Source organism: Marmota monax, unplaced genomic scaffold (genome assembly GCF_021218885.2).
Source record: "Marmota monax isolate L192 unplaced genomic scaffold, Marmota_monax_Labrador192_F-V1.1 WCK01_AAM20220418_F8-fsc00662, whole genome shotgun sequence".
NCBI classification, from domain to species: domain Eukaryota; kingdom Metazoa; phylum Chordata; class Mammalia; order Rodentia; family Sciuridae; genus Marmota; species Marmota monax.
The window spans coordinates 136,114-152,151 of NW_026693147.1; the positions used below are offsets into that span (position 1 = coordinate 136,114).

A 16,038-nucleotide genomic window follows, 5' to 3' on the forward strand; every position below is an offset into this window, starting at 1 on the left:
AGTCCTTCCTTTGGCTTTGCTGATTTATTTATTTTTGGTTAGGTTTGACACAAGTGACTCCATTTTGATTCTGACAACATTCAACATTTCCTTCACAGATGCTCTGGGGGAAAAAAAGTTGAAATGTGTAGTTTAGATCTGGTGACCTCACTCACTTAGTGCACAGTTGTGTTATTTCCTCACATGCTTAGAGCTGTGAACCACCACCATGATCAAGTCAGCCCACCAGCAGCTCCACCATACCAAAACATTACTCTGAGCAGTTTTACAGGACATTGCCAGCCCTAACCTGAGAACCACTCTTCTGTTTTCTCTCTGGGTGGCCTTTTAATGAGCAGGACTAGATGGTTCTGTGAGTCCTGGAGGACAGAATCTTGTCCAGTCAATATTGTGTCCCCATTGCCCAGCACAGAGCCTGGTTGCAGCTGGTGTTGGGAAACCTTTGTTAGGTATGAAGAGAGGGGACAGGAGGAAGAATACTGAGAGGAGGCAGGATCCTTGGCCTCCAGTCCTGGTGCTGTCCCATGCTTGCTGTTTGACCACTTGGGAGTCAGTGGCCTTCTCTTTTCTTATCAAACATTGTATATGAATTGCAATTTTGTGTGGCCAAACATGCTATGCTAAGCATCTGTTGATGGGTACGGAGGCTGAGTGTTCCTATGGGAGAAGCATTCTTACATGAAGTGGAGTCTCAGGGCAAAACGGAGTCTGTTTGGTGATTGCTCATATACCCTGGCCCATAACATGGTGAAGTTGATTTCTACCTATTTTTGTGGTTATTATGAATGGGATTTGTAAGACGCCACTGCACTACAAATGGGAGACACCACACGACACAAATCACCAGAGAGGTTCTGCTTTATTACAAAAGGCTGTGTGTTTATATAGATTTAAGGAGAGGTAGCAGGGCTGAAGTAGATAACAGGTGGCCCATTTATTGGCAGGCTCTTCCATATGTCAGTTCCAGAGCCCAAGAAGTTAATTCTTATTGGGGCTAAGGTTTCCCACCTGCAGGATTTGAACATTGGCGCCGGCGGGAACGTTTCGCGCCAGTGAAAGAAAAAAGAGGAGAAAGAGTGTCGTTAGGCGCCATATTGGGGTTTTTCTCTGGGGTGCTGCTGCCATTATATGTTTTCCCAACATTCCTCCCTTCTTTGTTTTCTTAGGAATTGGGGCGTCATTGGTCAGATCTGGCTGCTTACGGCTCTGTGGGGGCGGCGTAGGGCCTAGAAGGGGAAGTGGAGGAATGTTGGGGGGGGGCAGATCTGGGGATATCATGGCAACCAGAAATAAAACCCAGTGGCTATAGACAGCTACTTCCATAAGGGTGAAGTCTATGAAAGTTCCCTGAAACCACAAGTCATCGATGGCATCGAACCAGTCCTGGATGGAGGAGATAGTTGGTGTCAGCCACTGATCCTATAGCAGAGACTCTAGGAAATACTGGAAGTGTTGCCTTGACATGGTGTCACCAGCACCTGAAGAAGATCAGAGCGAACAAAAACAGGATGAAGATAAAAATTAAAGCAAATGTCATTTTTTGGCAGAAGTTCCATGTCGGGGGACTGACAGAGAAGAGGCCAAGGGCCATGAGGAGGCTTAAAAGGACATAAAGGCTCAAGAATCCAGGATGGCAGATTAAGAGGTTCTCTGGGCTCGTTGTCTCCCACTGTCTGATGTCCTTTGCATTCCATTGTGCCTGGTAGTGAGCTTCAGCACTGAGTGAGCTGTTCTCTTGAAGATGCTGGAGGTTCATTGGTCATCAGAAGCTGGTAGTACCTAAGCAGAAGCTGGTTGAAAGTTTGGTTAGAGATCTTCCGTAATTGGCCCTGTAGGAAGCGAAGCAAACAGGGCAGGAACAGACACATCAGGAAAAGGAGACATATGGGCCCTAAAAGAGGCAACAGCCACGATTGGAAGTGGGCTAAAAAGAAGGTGGCAAATGGGTTTTGGTTTGGTGGATTTTTCAAAGAGGTAGCCAAGTCGGTGAGCTTGACTACATTAGTTTCCACAAGGCCTGATTCATTGATGTAGTAACAGCATTCTTCCCTCAAGAAGAGACAGGTTCCACCTTTTTCAGCTGTGAGTAAGTCTATAGCTCGTCGATTTTGAAGAGTAACTTGAGCCAAGGATGTGACCTGCCTTTGTAAAGATGCTAGAGATTCTGCCGTAGAAGCGAGCACTTATTCAAGTTTAGAACTTAAGTCCTGTACAGCCCATAAGGAGTGTCCTAGAGCCCCACCAGAAATTCCTGCTCCTGCCGCAGATGCAGCCAGTGAGAGACCCACCAGTATTGGAAGGAAAGCAGCCCACTTATTCCCCACTGGGGGAGACAAGAGGGCCTGCACTTCAGCTGGGGTATAGAGAGTCAATTGCGGGACAAGCGTCACCAGTATACATGGGGTAGAGGTGTTGGTGAATAAGATAGTGATGAGAGAACCATTACACCAGAAGAATGATCCAGGTGGTGCATAGAGGGTGAAGTTAAAGATGATGATAGAGTGGCAAAACTTTGACTGTGAGATACCCAAGCCCAGGAGGCAATGCCGGGGAATCACAGTATGGTTAGACTCCTCGGGCTCCCATAATGGAGCATCGGGTGAAAGGGTTCAGAGAGAATGGCGGGCAGATGGAGTGGAGAAATTTGAGAGGTCAGAAGCCAAGAAGTTCAAGGGAACCACTGCAAGCAAAGGTCGAGTCAGAAAGGCGCATAAGTAGCAATCAGTTGGTGTAATGGCAGGGAGGGTTAGATTTAAGAAGGTTACAGTTTCCGTAAGTAGTCGTAGCCATGAATACTGTGGTGGACTCCTGACATTAGGCTCATATGGATCCTGTATGGAGTCAAACAACTGCTGTTCGGAATGCTTTATGCCAGTAGAGATTATAGCTACTGAGGGCTGGGAGGGTTGAAGCTCTCGGGAGATGGAGATGGAGCCACAGTGGGTGGGAGAGGATATGTCACAGTACAATGAAGCATTTACCCTAGAGGTCCAGCATGGATGGCTAGGGTCCTTGATAGCCAATTGATAGCCCCCCAAGATCAATCTGAAATTTCCAATGCAGGAATCCCCAATGCATGCACGTGGGTTATGAACGTTGCATGACAAGTTGCAGTAATCCTCTGTCTGATCATATAAGAAGCAAAGGTAAGGCCTAGTGGCTGTTTTTAAAAGTTCAGAATTCTGGGAGGAGAGGGGAAGGAAGGTAGATGCATAACATCCCGTAGGGGTGCAATCAACCGAAGAAACTAGGCGAGTGTAACAAGTGCTGCCTTGGACATATGTCTCTCTGACTTTGAATCTCCAAGTATAAGAGGAGGACGATGATGTCCCCAGGAGAAGAGTGATGACTGTGAAAATACCACTTAGAAGAGTGGGAGTCATGGTGGAGTATGGGCGATTATGCGAGACAGGCAAAGCTTTAGAGGATAGTTAGGATGTGGAGAGCAGGAGTTAAGGGGAGGTCTAGGAGGTGACCCTTGAGGCTCCTCTGGGGTAGTCTTGTCATCAGCAGATGGGGCCTCCTGGCAATATGGCTTCAACCTAGAAATGTGAATCCAGGGGGTGAGACGGTTGCCTGGTAAGGAAAGTTTGGCGGTGGTGGGGGTACAGAGAATGACAGGATAGGGGCCTTCCCATTTGGGGGCAAGAGGCCCTTTCTCCTCTGGGGTGTTATAATAGGCTAAACTCCCAGGTGTTAAGGGAGGAGTGTTTGGAGAGGAGTCTGGGTCTGGAAGAAGCCAGTCTTGATATTTCCAGAGTTCCGAGCGGAGATGAAACAAGAGAGGTAAAGACAAATCTCGTGTGAGAGGTCCTTGTGAAATGACCAATCCAGGGGGTATAAGAGGTCTTCCATACATTATCTCAAAGGGAGACAGTAAAGATGGTTTCTTAGGGAGAGCTGTGATCCAAAGCAAAGCCAAGGGAAGGAGTTTGACCCAGTCTAATTCCATTGTTAATTTGGTAAGGACTTCCTTCCGAGTCCGATTTACCCTTTCCACTTTCCCTGAAGCCTGGGGGCGATATGGACAGTGGAAATGCCACTTGAAGGAGAAGGCTTGAGAGACCTTTTGTGTGATCCTAGAAATAAACTCAGGGCCATTGTCGGATTGTAGGGAAGTGGGCATACCAAACCTGGGGATGATGTCTGTCAGTAAGATTGAAGCTACAGTGGAAGCCTTTTTATTGGAAGTGGGAAATGCCTCAACCCAACCAGAGAAAGTGTCCACAAAGACAAGGATGTATTTAATGCGCTGTACTGCAGGCATGTTGGCGAAGTCTACCTGCCAGTCAGCAGCAGAAATGTGTCCCCGGGCTTGGTGGGAGGGAAACGGTTTAGGCCTTAAAGAAGTATGAGGGTTGGTCTGCTGACAGATCTGACAATTAGAGGCTATATTCTGTAGCATGGCTTTGTCAGAGGGGGTGAGGGAGAAGAAGCTCTGTAAAAAGAGGGTCAAAGACTGAGAATTGGAATGAAATAGAGTATGGAGGAACTCAAAAAGATCCTTGTTCTTCCAGTAATGGAAGAAGTAGGGGCTTCAGATGGACAGTCTAAAGTGGCCATTATATGTCCCCCAGGGGGGTCATAATTGGAAGTGATAGCAGCCATTCATGCCTCCTGGTCAGCTTTGGCATTGCCCTCAGTGATAAGAGAGCCATCCTTCTGATGGGACCTACAATGGACAACTCCCAACTGGGTGGGTAAGTGGGAGGCCTCTATCAAATTGGTTATAAAAGTTGAGTTAGTGATTGCATTACCTTTAGTGGTAAGTAGGCCTCACTCCTTCCACATTGCAGCATGGGATAAAAGAATATGGAAGACATATTTTGAGTCAGTATAAAGGGTGAGGGATTTGCCCCATGCTAGGAGGCAGGCAGGAGTGGCCGCTACAAGTTCGGCCTGCTGGTTGGTAGTTCCTGAAGGCAGAGCTTTGGCCTCTATAATCTCAGTGGCCGAAACTACTGCATATCCAGAGTAATGAGTGCCGTTCTGCCTAAAGGAACTGCCATCAATGAACCAGATAAGGTCAGGCTTGGTGAGTGGTCCCTCAGAAATGGAAGAATGACAGGGAGGAAATCATCTAAGGTTTCCAAGCAATTATGAGCTGGTGTGTCAGATGTGGGGGTCGTTGGGAGCAGTGAGGCAGGGTTCAGTGCAGAGCAGGTGAGGAACGTAATATTAGGGTTTTCCAGAAAGGAAGTGAGGAGCGACAGGACTCTGGATGGAGGAAGGGTTTGAAGGCCCTTATAAGCTAAAAGATCCTTCAAATGATGTGGGGAGTGGATAGTTAAAGGGGCCCCGAAAGTCAGCTTAGAGGCTTCTTTGTGTAAAATTTGTCCAGCAGCCAGAGCTCTTAAGCAAGGGGCCCACCCACGGATGGTAGGGTCTAATTGTTTGGACAAATATGCCACAGGTGAAAATGTAGGCCCATAATTTTGACCCAAGATCCCAAGTGCTTGCCCCCCTTTTTCATGGACATATAGATGAAATGGTCTTGAAAGATCGGGAAGATGAAGGGCGGGTGCCTTTAAGAGGAGTTGCTGAAGTCTGCGAAAGTGTTAGCAGGGGGAGGAGGCAAGAGATTCACTAGGGGGTCCCTTTGCTAGGTCATACAGGGGTTTGGCTAGAAGAGAGTAATTTGGGATCCAGGCCCTAAAATAACCTGCTAGTCCTAGGAATGATAGTATTTTGGCTTTCGTATGAGGCACCGGAAGATTAGAGAGGAGTTGCATCCTATCCAGTGTTATTTCCTTTTTTCCCAGTGCAAGGCGAAAACCAAGGTAGGTGACAGAAGACTCAGAAACCTGGGCCTTGTGAGGAGACACCCTATATCCCTTATCCACTAGGAAATTGAGAAGCTGGGCCGTGTGGGATTGAGAGTGTTCCCAAGAGGGACTACGTAGAAGAAGGTCATCGACATAGTGAAGGAGAGTAGAGTCAGGACAGGTGGGGTGAAAGGATGTGAGGTCCTGGGCAAGAACCTGGGCAAAGAGATGGGGACTGTCCCTGAATCCCTGCAGGAGGACAGTCCAGGTAAGCTGACGAGAATGGCAGGTGTGAGGGTCAGTCCACGTAAAAGCAAAGATATCCTGAGATTCTGAGGACAAGGGAATAGGAAAGAAGAAATAGAAAAGAAGGCATCTTTTAAATCTAGGACCGAGAAGTGGGTGATAGTAGCAGGGATCTGAGAGAGGAGGGTGTAGGGGTTGGGCACTAGCGGATGGATGGGGACCACAGAGGAGTTGATGAGGAGAAGGTCTTGAACCAGCCTGTAGGACCCATTAGGTTTCTTAACTGCCAGAATGGGGGTGTTGAAAGGAGAGTGTGTAGGCCTAAGATAACCCTTCCGTAATAAATCCTGGATGATGGGTTCTAATCCGAGGAGGGCTGTGGTTGTGAGTGGATATTGTGGTTGACTAATATATCTTGAAGGGTCCCGTAAGACAATATGAATAGGACTGCATTTAGCCATAGAGGGTGTAATTGTGTCCCAAACTTCAGGATTAACTGGTTTAGATAGTCATGGGAGAGTGCATGATGGAGATATATCTGTCCCTAGGATCATCATGAGGAAATGAGAGGTGGGGGAAGTCGGGGGCGACATGTGAATGGTGACCTTCAATAATGAGAGTATGTCCCTTCCCAGAAGGGGAATGGGGCAATGGCTCATAACGAGAAAGGAGTGTGTGAAGGACAAAAGGGATCTCTGCATATAACATGATAAGGGGGGGTGTTTACCTCCTACCCCGACAATAGGAACTTTTGAGGGTGTGGTAGGACCCCAATACGCCCTCAAGACTGAAAATGTGGCACCAGTGTCTAAGAGGAAGGTAATGAAGCGTCCATCCACTAGAAATGTGACCCTAGGCTCTTGCTTCTTGATGGTAATAGTTGGGAGGGAAGGCCCAGGGCTCTGTCAATCCTCCTCTTCCAAGCCCAGGAGAGGCTGGGGTTGTGGGGTGGCTGACCAACCTCCCCTCCGGGTTGTTGGGCAGTCTACCCCACAGTGTCCCCTTTGGTGGCATTTTGAGCAGGGGGTGGAGGGTATCCTCGGCGAAGGACAATCCCTGGCCCGTTGTCCCTCCTTACCACATTTGAAGTAAGCTCCAGGGGGTGTGTTATTGGGACGGCGTGGTGATGACTTTCTCTGAATGACCTTGGCCAACATTTGGAATTTGGCGTTTTCAGCCCTCTGCCTACGACGTTCGCTTTCATCCTCTCTACTATGGAACACCTTGAAAGCGACCGCGAGGATTTTGGTCTGAGGAGTAGCAGGACCCTGTTCAAGCTTCTTAAGCTTGGCTTTAATGTTGGGGTAGCTTTGGGCCAGGAAATATGTCATTAAGACATGACAGCCATCAGGGCTTTCTGGGTCGAGGTTTGTGTGCTGTTAGAGGGCCTTGGTTAGTCCATCCAGGAATTCTGAAGGTGTTTCTTCCTTCTTTTGAATGACCTCCTGCACCTTTTGAAAATTAACGGCCTTGCAGGTGGCCTTTTTTAATAGTCGGGAGGGAAGGCCCAGGGCTCTGTCAATCCTCCTCTTCCAAGCCCAGGAGAGGCTGGGGTTGTGGGGTGGCTGACCAACCTCCCCTCCGGGTTGTTGGGCCAAGAGGCAGGATGCAAAAAGGTCAGGAGACTGTAAGCCTCCAGGGGTATTGTAATCCCATAGAGGATCCTACTCTAGGACAGCATGAGGGCCTGTGGGGTGGTTGGGATTGGTCCTATGATTTTCATCAGCATGGGCTTGGGCTAGTTCCCAGACCTGTCGCCTTTCCTCAGGGAGAAGTGTATTGGCCAGGAGCATGTAGATGTCGTGATGGGTAAGGCTGTATGCCTGCAGGACCCACTAGAACTCCCGAATGTAAGTGGTGAGATCAGTGGTGAATGAGCCTAACTTCCTCTCTAACTGAGTAGTGTCCGACATGGAGAAAGGCACATGTACTCTAATAACACCCTCAGGACCAGCTACCTCACGAAGGGGTGCAATCATCATGGGAGTGGGAGGGGGTCCCTTAGACCTGGTGACAGGAGGACTGAAAGAGGCAGGCGGCAGCGGACAGGAAGGAGAGGGAGGGGAAGGGGATGTCTCAGCAGAGAAGGAGGTGGGACCGGCGGAAGAGAGCAGGGGGGGGGGATGAAACAGAAGGCTGAGGATCAGTGGAATCAGGCAGAAGAAGCTGAGGGTGTAACAGGAGAGGAGGGGAGGATGGGCCTGGGGGATAAGGTGGAGGTTCATCTGCTGGGTCAAATGAGGAAGAATCTGCTGAGTCACGGGAAGAAGTAGGGGAAGGGAGGGGTTTACAAGCAAGGAGGACCTGAGAGGGAGAGCAGGAAGTGCTGAGGGCGGGGTGTTGGGCAAGAAGGCTAAAACCTTCAACGTATGGGACCTCTCTCCATTTTTTTTTAGGTGCAGGCAGTAGTTAAGAAGATCCCGAAGAAGGTTTGGATCTAACGAGCCTTCTGGAGGCCAAAGATTGTCATTATCTAACGGATATGTGGGCCAATCTTAGGTACAGAATCTGATGAGAATTTCGGGCTTGAGATCCGGAGAAAGAGAGTAGCCAAATTCTTAAGGAGACACTTGAGTGGTGAGGTTTTGGGTATAGACGAGGAGGCACCCATAGTTAAAGAATGGAGGAAGGGGCAGCAAAGGGAGAAAAAGAATTAACCTGGGCTGTAGGGGCTTCCTGGAAGTGTAGAGCAGATGGAGGATTATGTGGGTGTCCCCAAAGTGACCAGTCCACTGTGAGTAGGCACAGAGGGCACAACTCGGCCGTCACCAACAAAGTGCAGTCTGTGTGACCCTGTAGGGTCGAGGCCGTGGGCAACCTGACGTCAGGAAAATTTTTCCACCGGAACGAGAGAGAGTCAAGGAAGGAAGGGACAGAGCTCCAGCAGAATGCAGCTCCAGGCCGGAAGTTCAGCTCCAGGCTGAACACAGCTCCGGTGGGGCACAGCTCCGGCGGGACGCAGCTCCCGCAAGATGCAGCTCTGGCGGGACACAGCTTCCAGGGAGGAGGAAGAGACCAAGGAGCCTCTCGTGTAAACCCAGAAGCTTCACGCCCCAAAGGGAAGTGGGTCCACTGCAACCAGTGAAGGTCTTAGTGGGGTGCATTCCCTCCTCCCTACTGGGCGTCAGGAGCTTGCCGGACGATCACGGTCACGTCTCCTGCTGCTAGCCTGAAGGGAGTTGGCGATCCAGGGAGGGGAACTTACCTAAACCCGATCAGTGGTGAGTGCAGGGAGCCAGCACCCAAAAAGACAGAAGAGTGAAATGTTTCATTGGTGACGGCGGTGGTGGAGACAGGGCTCGGTTTGTCGAGCACACTGTCTCCTGAGTTTTCAGCACCAGTGTAAGACGCCACACCGCACTACGAATGGGAGACACCACACGACACAAATCACCAGAGAGGTTCTGCTTTATTACAAAAGGCTGTGTGTTTATATAGATCTAAGGAGAGGTAGCAGGGCTGAGGTAGATAACAGGTCGCCCATTTATTGGCAAGCTCTTCCATATGTCAGTTCCGGAGCCCAAGAAGTTAATTCTTATTGGGGCTAAGGTTTCCCACCTGCAGGATTTGAACATTGGTGCCAGCGAGAACGTTTCACGCCAGTGAAAGAAAAAAGAGGAGAAAGAGGGTTATTAGGCGCCATGTTGGGGTTTTTCTCTGGAGTGCTGCTGCCGTTATATGTTTTCCCAACAGGATTATTTCCCCAAAATCTTTTTCCAAAAGGTCCACTTTGAGTGTACAGCAAAGCTACTGGGTTTTATGTGCTGATCTTGACTTCATGCTCTGCGGGGTTTACCAGTCTTTTTGTGGCCTCTCAGGGTCAACTATGGACTCACATCATCTGGAAGCAGGAAGAATGGCACTTCAGCCTTTCCTGTTTGTGTCTTTCTTTCTCTTGCCTGGTGCTCTGGCTGAAATGTTAAGTACTATATTAAAGAAGGAGAGTTGTGCTATCCCTGCTTCTGGAGAAACCTCTTTCCGTTTTCCCAGTGTTCAGTACCATGTTGTCAGTGGATTCCTCCTGTGCACCCTTTACATGGCTGAGGGATGATCCCTCTAGACCGAGCTATTCATCGATTGATTATTCATTACTCAGACCAGACAATAACTGTGGTTGAAGTCTCCTAACAAAATTCTGGATGTGGGGCTGGGGTTATAGCTCAGCAGTAGAGTGCAATTGCCTTGTACATGTGAGGAACTGGGTTCAATACTCAGCACCACATAAAAAAATAAAAATAAAAAAAATGTGAATGTGTCTATTTCTCCTGGAATTTTAGTAGTTTTTGATGTCCTTGTGTCTGCTGTATACATATTAAGGAATTTTGCATCTTCTTTGGGAAATGAATTGTTTAATATTATCTAATTTCCTCTTTATTCTTGATTACTTTTATTGTTCCAAAAATCCTTATCTGAACTCAACACAGCTGCCCTATTTCTTTTGGTTAGTTTCAGCATGGTGGTTCTTTCTCCATTTCTTTACATCTAACAATATCTTTGTATTTTAAGTGAAGTTCTTATCAGTAGCATATAGTTGATTTTTGTAATCAACTCTGTCTTGTTTTGGACATTTACATTTCTAGTAATTATTGAAAGAATTAATTCAACATCTACAACATTCATAATTCTTTCATATTTGTTATTTTTTTTTAGTTTCTCTCTTCTTTCTGGTTTTGTTTTTATTTTTGTTTGGTACCAGGAATTGAACTCAGGGGCACTCGAACACTCAGCCATATCCCCAGCCCTATTTTGTATTTTATTTAGGGACAGGGTCTCGCTGAGTTGCTTAGCACCTCGCTTTTGCTGAGGCTGGCTTTGAACTTGTGATCCTCATTCCTCAGCCTCCCGAGTCAGAATATTACAGACATGTGCCACCACTTCCTGCTGCTTTGTTTTATTTTCTTTATTTTTTTATCATTTTATATGATTTTATTTTGTCAGTGTTTTGTCCTTGAATTCCTAACATACATTTTAACTAACTTAGGCCCACTTTCAATGAGCACTTTGTCATTTTTTGTGCATTGAGAAAACTTATAGAAAAAAGTAACTCATAATATTCACACAATAACTATCTGTGTGGGAAACAAAAACCTGCTTTATATTTATTTGACTTTTAAAAAACTTGTCAATCATTTCATACCCCAAATAATGTGATTGTCAATTCTGCATGTTCACTGCACTCTATCACATAGATCACAAGAAAACTTTTTATTTTATTTAACTTGATGCTATTGCAAAGAAGGAGCTGTCAAAAGCTAAACAATGTCTAAAATCAGATTATTGGGTCTGGGAATGTAGCTCATTGATAGAGCATACGGATAGCTTTCCATTTCCACTTCCATTTCAATATGGCTTTCCATTTTCAAAATCCTTAAAAATGAAATGAGAATGGGTTCTACACTTTGGCTTCAAGATCTAAGCAGAGTATTATTCTAAATAACTGAATTAGGAATAGTAAGGCAGTTTGAAAGAGAGGGAAAGGAATAAGTAGATTTTAGAAAGGTTAAAAATGTGTTTCTTATGTTACATTCAAAGACACGGTGTCAAGAGAGATCAAAATTCAAGATTAGGGGCCATTACATGAGAATGATGATAAAGATTTGAGAGTACCATATATGAAAAAACACATAGGAGGAAAAAAAAAAGAACATGAATTCTTACAGATACACTGGATGGAAGAAGAATTTTTTTTAGAAATGATTTTTAGGGTGGGGCTGGGGTGGTGGCTCAGAGATAGAGCACTCACCTAGCACATGCGAGTTCCTGGGTTTGATCCTCAGCACCACATAAAAATAAATAATTAAGCTACTGTGTCCAACTAAAATATAAATGTTAAAAAAAGAAGTCATTTTTAGGGTAAAACCTGAAGAAATCACAATTTGTTTTTCTGTGTTGGAAAAGTATATAAAACCACTGAAGCAAAAGATCATCTGGAGAGAGAAGCCAAGCAGCAGATGGTGGTGTGGGGAGGGGTCTGCAGGGTGAAGGATCAGCAGGATGCAGGGGGAGGAATGGGGTAAGGTTTGTCTGCACCCCCTGGTCATCAGACCCCTGGACATGAGCCCACACTGTGCGGTCACTAGCACTCAGAACTTTCTCTGACAGTACAGTCTGTGTAGCGCAACCTTCATGTCTCGGTTCCTCAGACAGTAGATGACAGGATTCAAGGAAGGGGTGAGGATGGAGTAGAAAATGGATGCCAGGCGACCCTGGGTTGGGGAGTACTGAGACGCAGACCTCAAATAGGTGAAGCTTGCACTGGTATAAAACAGAAGGACCGTGGTCAGGTGGGAGGAGCAGGTGGAGAAGGCCTTCCACCGGCCATCCACGGAGGGCATCCACAGGAGGGTGGAGATGATGCGGATGTAGGAGAGGACCTTGAGTGCAACGGAGCTCATGATGATGCAGCTGCCCACAGCGAAGACCATCTCCTAGCTGGAGTGGAAGTCGGCACAGGAGAGTCTCATGAGAGGAGGAATGTCGCAGAAGAAGTGCTCAACAACATTGGGCCCACAGAAGGGAAGGGAGAAGGTGTTGAGGGCCAGGAAGGCTGCATAGAGGGCCCCGCCCACCCAGGCCAGAACCACCAAGGCACAGCAAAGCCTCTGGCTCATGACGGCCCCATAGAGCAAGGGCCTGTAGATGGCCATGCACCGGTCATAAGCCATGGCCGTGAGCAGAAAGCACTCTGTCGTAGCAAGTGTAAAAAACATGTAAAGCTGAGTGACACACTCAAAGTAGGAAATGACCCCAGATCCCTGAAGGGTGGTTTCCAGTGCCTTGGGGATGGTGACCGAGGTGTAGCTTAGATCCACAAAACACAGATTCTTCAGAAAGAAGTACATGGGCTAGTGGAGGCGGCTGTCTGTAACCACAGCTGTGATGACAAGGATATTCCCCAGGAGGGCAAAGGCGTAGACCAAAGAGAAAAATAAGACCGCCACTAATCTCCATTCTGGGATGTCTGAGAAGCCCCTGAGGATGAACTGGGTCACTCTGGTGTGATTGAACATTTCTCCCTCTCTGAAGCTGTGTTCTGATGCAGTGGCCACAGAGAGCTAAGCAAGAGAACAGAAAGGGGAGATGAGCTGGAAACCTTATGCACGAAGGTCTTTTGTCTACATCTTTTGTACATCTTCTCTCAATGGAAAAACACCCAAGAAGCAGCTTATGTAATGATCATAACTCAGGGAATTATGTGATGATTTTGATGAACCAATCTGCAGCCTGTGTCCAAGTCAACTGCTCTCATCACATTGCTGGAAAACAGAGCCTCATGGAAGAGAGGGAGAGGGGAGGACAAAGGGGGAGAACAGAGGAGAGGAGAGGAGAGGAGAGGAGAGATGTCTCACCAATTTTTTCTCCCCCTTCATTTTGGATGGCTTCAGGTAAGAAGTTTCATGTATTTACTTCATACATTGCCACAGTTCACCACTTTGGGGTGTTTCAACATTAACTCCATCAGTGATGTTTCAGCCAATGGAGAGATGTGTATTTTTTAACTCCTTCCTTCCTCTTGGTGTGACTGCCTATAGATTCCCCAAGCACTCCTAGATTTTTTTGTATGATTACCTTCTTGCCCAATTCCCTTTACTGGTGGCAATTTTGCTGTCTGTCCCTAAACTATTGATTTTCTTGTTTTTTTTAAGGTTGAATGATTTTACTGTTTTTTTTTTTTGTAGTTTCAGGATTTACTAAATTAGTAAATGATTTTTTTTAAATTTGTGAAGTACAATTAACATATCGATCAGAAAATATTTAATATGTTAAAAACCAAGAAAGACTACCTCAACTTCTAGATCAACTTCTAGGTAATAATATAAAAACAAAACAACAACAAAAACCAATGACAAGGAACAAAAGAAATGCAGGAAGGAGCACCAGATCAGGAGGAAGAGGAGAAGGAGGAGGGGTTAAGACAGAGAATTAAATGCAGTCACTCTTCAGCAAACCTTTTAGCAGAACATACAGGAGAGAAGAGGAATGTGTTCACTGCCACTCAGGATTCCATCTGTCTGTGAAGTTTGGCTGGGTCTCTCTTTATACTGCAAATGTTATCTGAAAGGAGATAGGATGGACCTCTTTTCTTGGAAAAAATGAAGTAGAAATCCATTCTTCAGAGCTCAGTTTCTGACCTGCAGAAAAACCTTCTCCTTTAGAAGATTCTTGTTCTTTGTCCATGTGTAACTCAGACAACTGGACTTTGCAGTATGGAATAATACTTTTGAAAACACTAGATATCTCCAAAGATTAGAAATGAAACCTCTATATGAGCCCACTGTCCCACTCCTTTGTATTCATCCAAAAGAACTAAAATCCACATACTATAGTGACACAGTCACAACTCTCCATGTTTACAGCATGACTCCAAATAGCTAAGATATGGAACCTGCCCAGGTGCCTGTGAAGAGTGAATGGCTAAAGACAATGTGGTCTATGTATGCTACAGAGTTTACTCAGCCATAAAAAAGAACGAAATGATGTAATTTACTGGTAAATAGATGACTGGAGAACTTCATACTAAGTGAAATAAGAGAGTAAGAAAATCAATGGTGGAATGTTTCCTCTTATATGGGGGGCTAGAACAAAATAAGGAATGGAAAAGAGTGAACCTCAAGAAGGTAAAACAGTGGAGTAGGGAGAATGGGAGGGAGTGAACAGGAAAGGAGGAACTGAGAAATGAAATTCATCAAATTTTCCTATGCACATGGATGCACATACCCCAGTGAATGCCAATCTTACGTTTGTCTTTATAGTGCTAATTTAAAAAAACAAGAAACAAATATAAAGGAGATCATTAGAACAGGAAGGAGGTCAGGGAAATAGGAAAGGGGTGGGGAAGTACAAGTACAGGGGCTAAAATGTGGCATTTTATTTTCATGCAATACTAATATTTTAAAATGAAACCACTATTATGTATAACTATAATGCACCAATAAAATCATTAAAATTACTTACTAAAAAGATTTAATGTTATATTTCTTACATATATATTTTATTAATTCAATTTAAAATATGAAATATTTATTAAAATTCACAAAATCTTATAAATTGCACTTACTACAGTATAACATATTTAATAAACATGGAAATATTTCTGAAATCAGAAGAGCAAAAACATGGATCTAACAGATCTAAAGTTCAAACACATTTTTAAAATATTTTGTAAACATTTTTCTCTGCACAGATGTATCTAGTGGGGTGGTGGTGATGTTCTGGCTCCTGACCCCTGATGGGGGAGATGTTTTCCCTTAAGCCTCATTTTTCAGATAGGACAAGGAACTTGCTCTGCCATAGCAGGAAGGTATTGGGGAGTGGCCACAGCTCTCACCTCCTCCTGCACATCCATTCCCACTCCTCCTAAAGGCTTTGCTCGTGTGATTGACGATCTTGACTCAAGGCTGGGCTTTTCTAGTCAGGCTCTATGACAAAGCTCTGACAAGTGCTCATCTTAGCCACATTTTCAATAGGGAATTCATATTTACTTTGGAAAGTTGGTTAAAGTTGGGAAATTTAACTCTATTCTGACATCTGATAGGATTAAATACATGCGTGTAAATTTTTGTCTACTGTCACCTCATGTGGAAGAGTCCTAGAATTGTTTCATATCCTCAAATACATTGAGGTGAAATAGATCACAATAAACATATTAGAGTTAGAATATCTAAAACCAGTTTTGAGGGATCTTTTATAAAACAACTCTGCTAAAGCCCAGGGAAATTGTCTTTTACTGAATGCATAAACTTGATGTAAGCCTTGATTCTAGGTGTGCATACCAAATCCCTGCACCTTAGAAGTCTGGGTTTAATATTTATTTCCTACTTGCCATTTTTTTCCCTCTGCAGGCATGATCCTTCTGAGCAGGATGGGGCTCAGTCTTTCTCTTTATGCAGTCAGTGCTCAGGACCAAGCCCAGTTGGTGCTCAGTGGAGAATAAAGGAGTGAGCAGCCTGAGTACAACCTCGGACGTCACCCTTCACACACTCGGCTTTTAGATGTGATGCTGCAGGAGCTCGCTCTAGCATTTCCA

At 45.6% G+C, this 16,038-nt stretch overlaps 1 pseudogene; it reads right to left on the reverse strand.

The window, feature by feature from the left end:
* Positions 1-12,094: 12,094 nt before the first annotated feature.
* LOC124099953 (olfactory receptor 10A7-like) lies at positions 12,095-13,021 on the reverse strand (annotated as a pseudogene).
* Between the last annotated feature and the right edge of the window lie 3,017 nt (positions 13,022-16,038).